The sequence below is a fragment of the Chroicocephalus ridibundus genome, chromosome 4 (assembly GCF_963924245.1).
Source record: "Chroicocephalus ridibundus chromosome 4, bChrRid1.1, whole genome shotgun sequence".
Classification (NCBI taxonomy): Eukaryota; Metazoa; Chordata; class Aves; order Charadriiformes; family Laridae; genus Chroicocephalus; species Chroicocephalus ridibundus.
The window spans coordinates 7,934,568-7,947,366 of record NC_086287.1 but is presented as its reverse complement, the minus strand read 5'-3'; the positions used below and the strand labels follow the sequence as shown (position 1 = coordinate 7,947,366).

General features: G+C 40.8%; 1 long non-coding RNA gene across 1 annotated transcript; it reads left to right on the top strand.

Moving 5' to 3' along the window:
- The first annotated feature begins 796 nt into the window (after positions 1-796).
- LOC134515106 (uncharacterized) lies at positions 797-10,926 on the top strand. Its single transcript, XR_010070881.1, has 3 exons — positions 797-855; positions 10,500-10,673; positions 10,772-10,926. It is a non-coding gene; the product is annotated as an uncharacterized LOC134515106 (long non-coding RNA).
- Positions 10,927-12,799: the final 1,873 nt, after the last annotated feature.

The window sequence follows — 12,799 nt, the reverse complement described above, 5'->3', positions numbered from 1 at the left end:
ACAAGGAATTAGTGTATTGTTGCTGGCTCATAACGAATTCTGTTCTTGGCCTCATGTGAATCAGTTTGCCTTTGTAGCGCAGTCCAAAGCCTATCCTACAGTTAAAAAAAAAAAGGTGGTCTCCTTTAAGCAGCTGAAGTTTTTCAGTTGCCATGAAGTTCTTGATCTGTGTTAACTCCCAGTATAGAGGCTGTTTAACCTCTATACAGGTCTCTAGAGAGGCTTATTAGTTATGATATAAGCAAATGGTTTCGTTACCTTAAAACTTCGATCACATAATGAGATAAGTCCTTCTGCTTGAGCTTAAAAATGGGTTGGATACAAGTTATGAATCTTTGTGTCCTTCATTGCTTTGTGTACCATTACTGTACCCCTCCTTAGACATCATTTATCAAAGACCAACATTTTCTGTTTCTCTGCATGTAGAATATTTTATGTTTACACTTATTTTTACTGTTAAAATCTGAACATCCCCCTATTTCTGCTCCTCTTGTACTTCAGTGCTATTATTGACTCCTATTTGAAGATGCTTCTGCAAATAAGTAGCTAAATACTCTATCCTAAAAATTGTCCTGTGATGAATTTTTCTATAGTTAAAATTATCATATGCAATTAGAAAGTTAATTCAGCTATATACCTGACTAATCCAACCATGGGATTTAGAAATATTAGGTTAAAAATGAATTGAGTGCATTTAATGATTTTGCACAAAGACTTGTGCTCTAGACTCTTCACCAGCCTGGTTTCTCAGTTGACTTGATCTCTTTCATGCTTTTATATTGCCGTCTGTCTTCACAGGCTCGGAGCGGCTGGATAGGAGGGGACTTTCCAACCAATAAATGAAGTGCAAGCCAGGTACTGTGTACTCCAGCAGTTCTTCACAGGAAAGTGGGGCCAAAATAATGGTCTTGCACTTTTTAGAAAGTGTTTTCATTAGTGTTGAATGTATAAAATCAGAGGAGGAAGCAAAGGGGCATGTTTGTTTTTACTTTCTGACCTTCATCAGTGCTGAGAAAGTTGTGGAGCATCACTTACTTTAAGGTAGTGTTGGAGTTACATACTCAAAATATGATCTAATTCTTTAGACAGGGAAACCTATCAGAAAGTGTTGCTCTCTACACTGGATATGGGGTAATGGAGTTGCAAGTGACATCAGAACTTGGTACTCAGAATACAAATTTTCAGAAGAAAGTGCAGATAGTTCATGTGTAAAAGCTTTGAATTTGCAAGTACAGTCTGTTCTTTCAACTCATTAGCTCACACTTTGTGCTCTGTCAAATTGCCAATCGTAATACTCAAAAAAAAAGTAATTTTAAGCAAATTGTAGAGAACAGTGACATTCATAACAATAGATTAATGCCAAGTATTTTAGTACCAGCTGAAGGATATACGCAGTTTGGGTTGAAGAAAGTAATGAGTCAGAAGATTTGGGGTTATCTATTTTTGTACTACTTTTTTTGGTTTCATTTAATTTTTAGTTTGTATTGATTTTAATAGCATAGAGCAGAGTATTTTCAATGGAGATTCTGCTCTATGTGAAATACACTCTGGAGTTCCATTCAGGGAACTCCAATTTTTGTCATGAGCTTGAGGCACTTAACACAAGATTTGCAAAGATGCTGAGGGCCCTTGATTTCCCACGGTTTCAATGAAAGCATCAGGTTTCTGCATTTCTTTTGTACCTTTTTCAGATCAACAGGAAGCCGAGCATGTACCCTCATAGCTCACTAAAGTAAAACTGAAGATACATCCCACCATTTGAAACTGGACTCTAAAAACCCACTCAGCTACAGAACTCTAGGCGTATCTCATGCTCTCATCAAATTGCAAAACCATCACTGATCTCAGTATTTATTTAGCTACTGAATCCTGGGTTTTGTTAAAAATAAAGAATATGCAATGGCAGCTTTGCAACCTTACATAAACGTATATATTTTTGTTTCGCGAGAAACAGTCCTTTGTAATACAGAATGCTATAGTGCTTGACTACCACAATTGACAAGAATTTGCTCTACGGGTACTTTGTAAGCATTTATATCAATCTGTTTATGTTCATGCATGTATAGAGGCTTACAGTCTCATCAAAACACCTCTGCTGCAACATTCCACTCAAGTTAATAAAGCTACGGCTGTTTATACTTGCTACGGATCTGGCCTAAGGATTTTTGTTAGTAAGAGCTGACGTAGTGCCCACTGAAGTCAGTGGGGTGACCAGAAGAAAATACCTGGAATGCATAATTAGACAAAATACAAACTATGTAGAGAGAGGAAAAGGATATTTTTCTTTCCAGGCATCAGAAAAACACTAGATGAGAGATATTCCCAGTTGTGCAAAAAGGTTTGGAGAAGTTTCTCTTTTACCCACACCACTGAATCACCCTTATCTCAGGCTCCATCTGCAGAATACTTACTCATGTAAGTAATATAGGACTTGATGTTTTCTTCAGTGATTTTTAAACCGTTGCATTTCTCTTGAAAGTAGAAGAGGAAAAGGTAATCTCAGGAGCCTGTGTTTACCCTGTTTCTACCAAAGTGTGGTTTTTATTTGTGGAAAGGGGCAGAAATACGAGAATTGCTTTTAAATGAAAGAAAATGTAAGGTTATAATGAGTTGACATGAATTTCAGACTTACCTTTAACAGTAAAATTCAATGTGTAGTATTGAACATTTCCTGTAAAATGAGTATAAGGAAAAATTTATAGTCATATTTCCAATAAAACATTGGATATCCAAGAGACTTGTCAAATTTACAATAGTTTAACTGCCATAAATCACATAAATCAGACCATACTTTAAAAATCTTATATTGTAAACTATCTGTTTCTAAGTTAACAATCCTATTGGAATAATGGATCTGTTTTTCATAAAAAATTCTCATATCTGAGGGAAAATATCTGACTGCTTGTTTGTGCAGGGAGATGCAAACCACAGTAGGTAGTAAATGATGTAATATAATCAAGTAAAGATAGGGCCGTAAGCTCCTCGCGTCTGGCAGTGTAGCGTCAATACAATTTGCCAGCGCACCTGTACCATCATCGCAGTCCATACAATCCACAAACTTTACCGAGTAGTAGAATAGTTTTGCAGGACAAAGCATTCAAAACAGAATAAAACTTTCGTCTAACATACCATCATATAAATGTTTCCGATTTAAGTTTGTCAATGTTCAGTGGCAACATACGAACATATTTATTAAGAGTACTGAGCCATCTTTCTTGTGACCTGAAAGTTGGTGATGATTTCTCCAATTGCCTTGAAGCAGTCCTGTGAGATACTATTCTTATGTCTCTGTACAAGGAGAGGCGTAATATGGTCTTAAGTATAAGCCATTTCTGCAAGTTCTCTGAGAGAGCTAAGAATAATAAAGCAGCAGCAGAATTTATTTTTCTTGGTGATTAGCTATTTAAAGAAAAATCTATGTTTTATATGGTAAAAGAAATTAGGATCTTTGTTTGGCATGTGGATTTAGCTTTCTACTTCATTTAAATTCTGATCAGTTTTTAAATTCCTGTTTATTTTAAATTTAACCAAAGAGCTTCTTCTACCATATATATCACACAAAACCTACTCATGTCCTCACAGTCTCTACAGTTCATAATTGAGGAATGAATAGCTGAACCATACAATTATTTGAATTTCATTATATAGGAAAAGATGAAAGACAGAAGAGGTTACCATAAAACCAAAGAATTTTATATATTTATATTTATATATATATATATATATATATATAAAAATCAGACTATGTTAAATTAAAAGACATCAAAGAAAATGTGAAACTCTGAAATAAAAATTATTGATGATGATTAGGGAAGCTATCATATGAGTATTTTTAATAAAACACAACTGAAAAGAAAATTATAAAAAAATCAAGGAAAATGGCTGAGATTAAATAATAGAAAATAATGCAATGAGAGATAAACCTGCTACACTTCCAAAAGGTGCAGGTAGAAGCTACAGAAATAGCTACTTATTTTAAGTATCAGAGAATCGGTACTGAAATTACCGAGGGAGTGAAGATATTATTTTCTGAAAATATTAAAGCAACTTATTTTGTGACTATGAAAAAAAAACACACTTGCCCTGATTTCAAAGTGTAAAGAGAGCAGTTGCCCGCAAGGGCATGTGACTGGCAATCCCACATGACGCAAAATGAATCATGAAAAATGTAAACCTTTTCAGGGGAGGAGGGGGGAGTTATATAGAAAAGTCACTGACTGTAGTAGGTGCCCGCCCCTCTCTCATGCTTGGCAGCAGGCAGGGAAGTGGAAGATGTAGTTATGTGACAGCTCTTAGCTATTGAGCTCTACAGCCCGGGCAATCGCTATTACTTAATACTATAGTATGCTGAGCGTTTCTAAAGAACACTTTAATAAGCAGCGTATCCACAAGAAGAAATACAGTGTCTCATAAACCTCCAGCCCCCAATGGGTGAGGAGCAAGGGACCAAATTCAGATTCCACATGTGGAATTTTCTCTGGCAGAAAGTCCATCTCTGCCTAGTGCACGAACAGGACTGTAGCTCTACTGTAGCTCTCCTCTGAGTGATGTGATCCTTCTTTCTGTTTGTCACAGATTATTTTGTCATATTTTCCCAAAGCAAGTTTCATTTTATTTTGGTAATTTTCATTAGTGGATGGAGGAAGGATGAACCAGCAGCTTCGCACTATTTTAGAAATTAGGAAAAGTCTCAGATTATTCCCAGATATCCTACAGATTATTTTTTTGGTAGTATGATTTTGAAAGAGTTAGCCTTTCTGTATTGCATTTTGCCAGTAGTATGAAGAATGATTATGATGCTGTGATGATGAGAAGCTAATGTCACTCAAGATAGATCCTAATTCAAATGTTTTTGAGCATAAATTTATCACCATCAGGGAGTACCACATGTGGAAGTCTTGGAGAACTGAAACATTAGATTATTTCATTTAAGAGACCTATATGCTATCCATATGAAACAAATTCTTTGGTGACGGGGCTACAGTTAGATCCTCTATTTTACATGTTTTATCTGTTGGGATTTTGTTGTTACTCCAGCTACCAAATTAATGATGTATAGAAACAGCAAACAATGCAATAGAAATTGTGACGCAGGGCACTGACAACAGAGGAACAAACTTTTCCAGATAACAAGCACTATCAAAAGCTAAAGAAATTGGATAGAGAGAAGAAGCAAACCTGAGCAGGTGCTTCTGCATGCAACAGAAATTACAGGAATAGAATTATTAAGTGTATGTCTAAAAGTATGTAGTGCTGAAAAAGACGACCAATGACTACAAAACATTTTTTTTTTCTGACTTTTGCGACATGGTTTTAAATTTTAATCTCCTCAAGAAGAAACACAACTTTATTAAAAATATTGTATTAATCATGAACTAACTGACAAAATACACTCCTGCATTTCGTGTGTCACTCTTCACCCTTACCAATGTTTCCTGCCCTTGTGACAAAATTTATTGCAATTTGAGTTGTGGCAATCCAAAGAATTGAACAACATATGATGTAGATTTGTTCAATTAAATTTTTCACGTTAACTAACAAACCCCAAAACCCTGGAATATTTTTTCTAACCCAGGTAACTCCATGTGCAGGAGTGTTGGCACAACTAAAACTGCAGCACAGGGTCAGGAACAAGTACCTAGGAACACAAACCTCTAAAATTATCTGTCTGGCTTAAAAGAATAAAGAACCATATCTGAGTGTGCAGGTAGGAAGGCTGTATTAAACAGAGATGTTGAAAAAGCACTGTGATGCTCATGCTCTAATACAATCTTTAAGTGGGCCTAAAATGCCAGCATAACTCACTCAACTGAATAAAAAGAAGAATCTCTGGCATGTCACAGAAATACTGGGGAAAAAAAGAAAAAATTTCTTCTTTTATAATGAACATCTAGTATGGCTCTTAAAATCCCTTTCTTATGCATAGAAGTGAATAAACAAAAGTAAGAATGCCCTTCAATTCTTAGAATTTATTTTCCTTGAACATCACTCAAAGAGCAGAGATAATAGATTCCCCACACGCACTTGGTTTTTTTTGCATGAAGGGACATCTGCAAAGTTATATTTATATAACAAAATAATGCACTATGGAAAGAAAAAACCACTAGATATATATACATGAACTGTGTGTAGCAATGTGTGAACTGAAGTTACACTGACAAAATTAACTCAGCTCTTCAGAAAGGATGATTTATTATTTGCTATGTCTAGTTTGATTAGTCTACTCCTTCCCAATCTTTTAAAATATAAATATATAATGAAGAGTTCTTGATGTACACATAAGGGAAAGTACGGATTCTTTGAGCTTTACCAATATGAAAGTTTTCTTTATTGTCTCTAAAACTTTTGACAACCTTTGGCCAGTTAAAGCATCCTGGCTTCTCATCCCTGACATTTTATTACCTCTTCTGTTGTCCTGGCATAAGCATTTAGTCATAGAATCATAGAATCATCTAGGTTGGAAGGGACACCTTTGAGGTCATTGAGTCCAACCATAAACATAACACTGCCAAAAGCACCACTAAACCATGTCCCTCAGCACCACGTCTACCCGTCTTTTAAATACCTCCAGGGATGGCGACTCAGCCACTTCCCTGGGCAGCCTGTTCCAATGTTGGATAACCCTTTCGGTGTAGAAATTTTTCCAAATATCCATCCTAAACCTCCCCTGGTGCAACTTGAGGTCACTTCTTCTTGGTCTATCACCTGTTACTTGGGAGCAGAGACCAACCCCCACCTCTCTACAACCTCCTTTCAGGTAGTTGCAGAGAGCGAGAAGGTCTCCCCCCAGCCTCCTTTTCTCCAGGCTGAACAACCCCAGCTCCCTCAGACGCTCCTCATAAGACTTGTTCTCCAGACCCCTCACCAGCTTCGTTGCCCTTCTCTGGACACAATCCAGCACCTCAATGTCTTTCTTGTAGTGAGGAGCCCAAAACTGGACACAGTACTCGAGGTGGGGCCACACCAGTGCTAAGTACAGGGGGACGATCACTGCCCCAGTCCTGCTGGCTACACTATTCCTGATACAAGCCAGGATGCTGTTGGCGTTCTTGGCCACCTGGTCACACTGCTGGCTCATATTCAGCCAGCTGTCAACCAGCACCCCCAGGTCCCTTTCTGCCAGGCAGCTCTCCAGCCACTCCTCCCCAAGCTTGTAGCGATGCGTGGGGTTGTTGTGACCCAAGTACAGGGCCTGGCATTTGGCCTTGTTGAACCTCATACCATTGACCTCGGCCCATCGATCCTGCCTAGTCACCCACACTGAACCAAAGTGGGGAACTGCTCTCACTGACAAGTAAGCCAGCAGAGAAAATGATGTTTTTGAGATGGTTGAGCTTCAGAGCTGCACAACTAGCTGCCCCAGTACACTGGGGAAGGAGAGGAATTATCAGCTGGAGGTGCAGACTGATTAAACCAGCACTGCTGCTAAAATTATATACAATCTAGTACAGCCTCAGTTGTCTTGAATGTTGGTTTAACTTAATACCAGAGTGATGTAGCTTACTTTGTCTATGTCCTGGTTCCGGTGGGGATAGGGTTAATTTTCCCTGGTATTCCATGCCATGTGAGCCACGCCCACCCTGAGCTGCCGGGGGAGGGGGCAGGAAGTTGCTGCTTAAAAGCGGGCTGGGGCGTCCCGGGTCCGGCCGGCGAGCGGCGGTTCCGTAATCGCGTTTGTATATTCCCCTATCCGTGTTGTTGTTGTTGTTGTTGTTGTTTGCCTGTTCCCTTTGCTGTCCTGTTAAACTGCCTTTGTCCCAACCCAAGAGTCTTGCCTTTTCTTACGATTCTTCCTGTATTAGGAAGGCGCGAGCGAGCGGCATGTGGTTCTTTGTTGCCGTCTGAGGCTAAACCACGACAGTCCTTTTTGGCGCCCAACGTGGGGCTCGAAGGGTTGAGATAACGACAGAATCCAACTAGAACGTGGAAAAAAACGGTTTTGGGTTTTTTTTTTGTATGCATTTATTTTATTAGGTAAATAGTCACTGGTCATCATGTTGCTTGGTTTGTTCTCATGGCTGTGTTACATAAATTCCTATATGGCTTATGTACTCCCTGCGATGCTGTTTACCATGTCTGGAAGAGGGATGACGATTATCATTCTGCTGTCCTGTGCGTTATCTGTCTATGATATGATAACATCACTGTTCAGACGGCTATTTTGGGGTGTTTATGTGGTTTTGCTGTCCTGTCCGTACACTGGACACCATCTCTCAGAATTTGTTAATAATTTCCCCAGCCCTTTTGCCTCCCTTTTCTCCTTCGGGTCAGGTATGACAGCTTTTGAGAATTTTGAATATCCTTGGGATACTCAAACCAGCGTGTTCCTAGTGCTATGTCTCCTGAATACGTTCCAGGTCTTGTTTAGGGTTAAGCGACTATTTAAGACTACCACCCGGAGATCTGCTCCGAGGCTGGATAGTCAGGGGTGGCATGGCATGTGGGAGAGCATGGGCAGGTACCTAGAGAACTACTCACCTCCAATGGTCTGGGACTTCACCCCTGAACAATTACAGGACCCTGATAAAGTGGTAGAATATTTGAAGGGAAAATGCTGTGGCTATTCTAGAGAGGAACAACTCACCGCGCTGTGCTGGGCCCTGGCCAGTATCTACCAGGCACTGCTCAGAATTATGCAGCACCCTCAAGGGGAAGAGATGGAAACCAGACCAGCAGCCCCTGCGGCTGCGGCGGACACTGCGGCTGCGGCAGCCCCTGCGGCGGACACTGTGGCTGCGGCAGCCCCTGCGGCGGACACTGTGGCTGCGGCAGCCCCTGCGGCGGACACTGTAGCTACTGCAATCCTTGCGACAGACACTGCGGCTACTGAAACCCCTGTGGTAGACACTGCAGTTACTCCAACCCCTGTGGTAGACACTGCAGTTACTCCAACCCCCATAGCAGCCACTGCCACTGAACCAGGGAACCAACCCGTGCCGGTATCAGTTGCCCCCATACAGAAGAAGAAGTATACAAAGAAATCAGTTCGCTTAGTAAGAGATGATGATGAACCAGGGCCATCACGAGAGCAGGAGGAAGAGGCAGAACCAGAGATAATTACTCGATCCCTATCCTTGAGTGAGCTGCGGGATATGCGAAAAGATTTCAGCCGACTTTCAGGCGAGCACATTGTCACCTGGCTGCTCCGGTGCTGGGATAATGGGGCCAGTAGCCTGGAATTAGAGGGTAGGGAGGCCAGGCAGCTGGGATCCCTGTCTAGGGAAGGCGGCATTGACAAGGCGATTGGGAAAAAGACCCAAGCCCTCAGCCTCTGGAAACGACTCCCGTCAGGCGTGAGGGAGAGGTACCCCTTCAGTGAGGATGTCGTATGTCAGCCAAGCAAGTGGACTACCATGGAAAGAGGTATCCAGTACCTGAGAGAATTAGCCGTGCGGGAGATGATTTATTATGACTTGGACAATGCCGACTTACCCACAGACCCTGATGAGGTGCGATGCACAAGGCCCATGTGGCGGAAGTTTGTACGGAGCGCACCATCGTCATATGCCAACTCCCTGGCAGTAATGGAATGGAAAGGTGAAGAGGGACCAACGGTGGATGAGGTAGCTGGCCGGCTCCGGCAATATGAAGAAAGTCTCTCTTCCCCCCTTGTCTCAGCAGCTGGCGCCCAGCAGTTTCCTCAAGATCTACATCTTCAGCCCACGGACTGCATGCATGAGCCACACCAGGTGCACCAGTCACAAGCTCCGAAAAATACAGCATGCAACAGACCAGCACCACCCAGCATCTCACCTGCCCTGAGAGACTGTTCTAACAGATGGAGCCCAAAGCCGTGGATTAGAAGAACTCAACGGACACTTTGGAGGGATGGCCCATAAACTAAGGTCATTATATGTGTGTATATATATATATATAACAGGGGAAAGTGGTGGCAATTCATTGGAACCTGCTGGGCATGGCATAGATGGTATGGAATAAGGGGTGGATAATGTCCTGGTTCCGGTGGGGATAGGGTTAATTTTTCCTGGTATTCCATGCCATGTGAGCCACGCCCACCCTGAGCTGCTGGGGGAGGGGGCAGGAAGTTGCTGCTTAAAAGCGGGCCGGGAGCGGCGGTTCCGTAATCGCGTTTGTATATTCCCCTATCCGTGTTGTTGTTTGCCTGTTCCCTTTGCTGTCCTGTTAAACTGCCTTTGTCCCAACCCAAGAGTCTTGCCTTTTCTTACGATTCTTCCTGTATTAGGAAGGCGCGAGCGAGCGGCACGTGGTTCTTTGTTGCCGTCTGAGGCTAAACCACGACAGTCTATTTTAATTATTTTCTTAGCAGATGGTGTGATTCTGCTGTACATCTTTCGATGCTGTTTTCAGGTTGTGGACAGTAGTGAACCTTGTAATTTTTCACAATGTTACAGTACTTGCCATAGGATTATGGAGGCTTTAATTAAGTTAATAATTTAGATGTTAATTTTTTAACAGGCAAACTATTATATGTCTGCATGGTTTAAACACAACTGGGTTGATATTTTTTTTCTGTGCAGCTACTCAGTAAACTAAGAAGAAGTAAAAGGAGACTATTCAACAGTCACCCAAAGCCTGTGTGTTCCTTTGATGACAGGTGGAACTGATAACTGTACTGAGAGCAAAGCTGAGAGTGCCTCAGGATGCAGGAAGTAGAAGATTCTTACACAGACCAGCTGAGCTGAGGAAATGAAGTATGTAATCCTTCAAAAAAAAAAAAAATTAAATTGCTGTAACAAGAATACATAGTGTCCTGATTTGACTAACGTTAACTAAAAGCTTACATTTTCAGGGACTTAGGATGAAACCATTAGAACTGTTTTCCCTGATGACGCTGGGACTTGTGATGCTTGCATGAGACATCATGTCTTTACAACGTGGAATGCCTTGACCCAGAGTTATTACATTTTTTTATTCTTTTCCTTTTAAACCTCAAAGGCAAGATGCAATAAATCTTACAGAATTTTTTTCCACAAAGTGGCATATATGTGTGGTGTGCATGCCTGAACCGAGCATAGTTTTACTAATCAGGGTTGGCAAGTATTGATACCTATTAACCACTAAATAATGGGACACATTCTTCTTTCATTGAACTCTTATTTATCTTTAAGAAATCTGCTTAAAAGGAAACTTAAACGTTCTGCTGCTACTTTTATTGTTTTTATGTATGTTTATAGAAAATAATAATGTACTTTATGTAATTGTATAACAGATGTTTTTATAAAACCTACCAACGTGCCAACTTTCTACTCTGTGTAAAGTTAAAATGAATACTGTCATTTTGTACTATAATACTGATCTAATTAACATGTGAAAGGATTAGCTGCTATGGCATTGGATGCTATAGAAACCTCAGGTTATACAGATAATTAGAGGCTGAAGAGGACTCTACCACATGATCCTCCAGGGCATGAATAAGAACAGCTATGCTAGGCTTCTGCTCTAAACTGTCCCTTGGAGAAGCTCATCTCTCTTCACTGACTACAGCCAGAAGTTAGGGAGATTTAGCCTAAGCTATAAATAGCCCGTGTGTATTCCCCCTAAGTACCTATGCAGAGACTACCATCAACTTCATCGGAACTTGAGTCAAATTTCTAGTCCGTCCTCTGCTAATATAGTATAATTCGTGAAACTATCTCACATTAAGAGTTCTGTTATATTGCTTGCTTGGTAGAAAGAGAGATTCATAGCCTCAATTAATAATTCCCATTTAAAATTTAAGTTTTAATATTAAATATGTAAATCTGCTACCCATAAATAATTCTAAAATGTTAATAAGACAATGTAATCTCCAAAGTAAAACAGAGACATAGAATGTGTTCATATCTGGTTTTGGAGGGTAAAATCTGTTTGAGTACCTACAGTATCTGTATATAAAAGTATATAATTATTATTTCAAACAACTTGGAAAAATACACAATAGGCCACAATATAGTATCGAAACTAATGGAAAAATATTCGAGTGATATTCTATTCTTTTTGAAACTAAAATAACTTTCTTGTTATATCTGAAACATAAGAATGACATGGACTTGTTGGCGCCGGTCCAGGGGAGGCCACGAAGATGGTCAGAGGGCTGGAGAACCTCTGCTGTGAGGACAGGCTGAGGGAACTGGGGTTGTTCAGCCTGGAGAAGAGAAGGCTCCAGGGAAACCTTAGAGCCCCTTCCGGTACCTAAAGGGGCTCCAGGAGAGACGGGGAGGGACTCTTGATCAGGGAGTGTAGTGGTAGGACATGGGGTAACGGTTTTAAACTGAAAGAGAGGAGATTTAGATCAGACATTAGGAAGAAATTCTTTCCTGTGAGGGTGGTGAGCCCCTGGCCCAGGTTGCCCAGAGAAGCTGTCGCTGCCCCATCCCTGGAGGCGTTCAGGGCCAGGCTGGACGGGGCTTGGAGCAGCCTGGTCTGGCGGGAGGTGTCCCTGCCTATGGCAGGGGGGTTGGAACTAGGTGATCTTCAAGGTCCCTTCCAACCCGAACCATTCTATGATTCTATGATCAGACAAGAAAATCAATATGCAGAAGTAGATTAAAGAATAGTCTAAAATGTTTCATGTAGAGCAAAACAAATCAGTGAAACCATCTAAAATATGAAAAGAATTAAATATTAAGAAATCTTAGGAAACCAAGTGAGATGAGAAATCAATATTGAACACAGACTGTCAAACAGAGAACATAGAGCCTATGTGTAGAAAAACACCTGAGCTGAATTCTACGATAAAGCTTTTTACCTAGACACACTGTAAGACTCAAAGAGGAGGCAGCAAGATCATCCTAGCAAGGACAGTTTTGAAGTCATGATTCCACATTCTTAGCTTAGT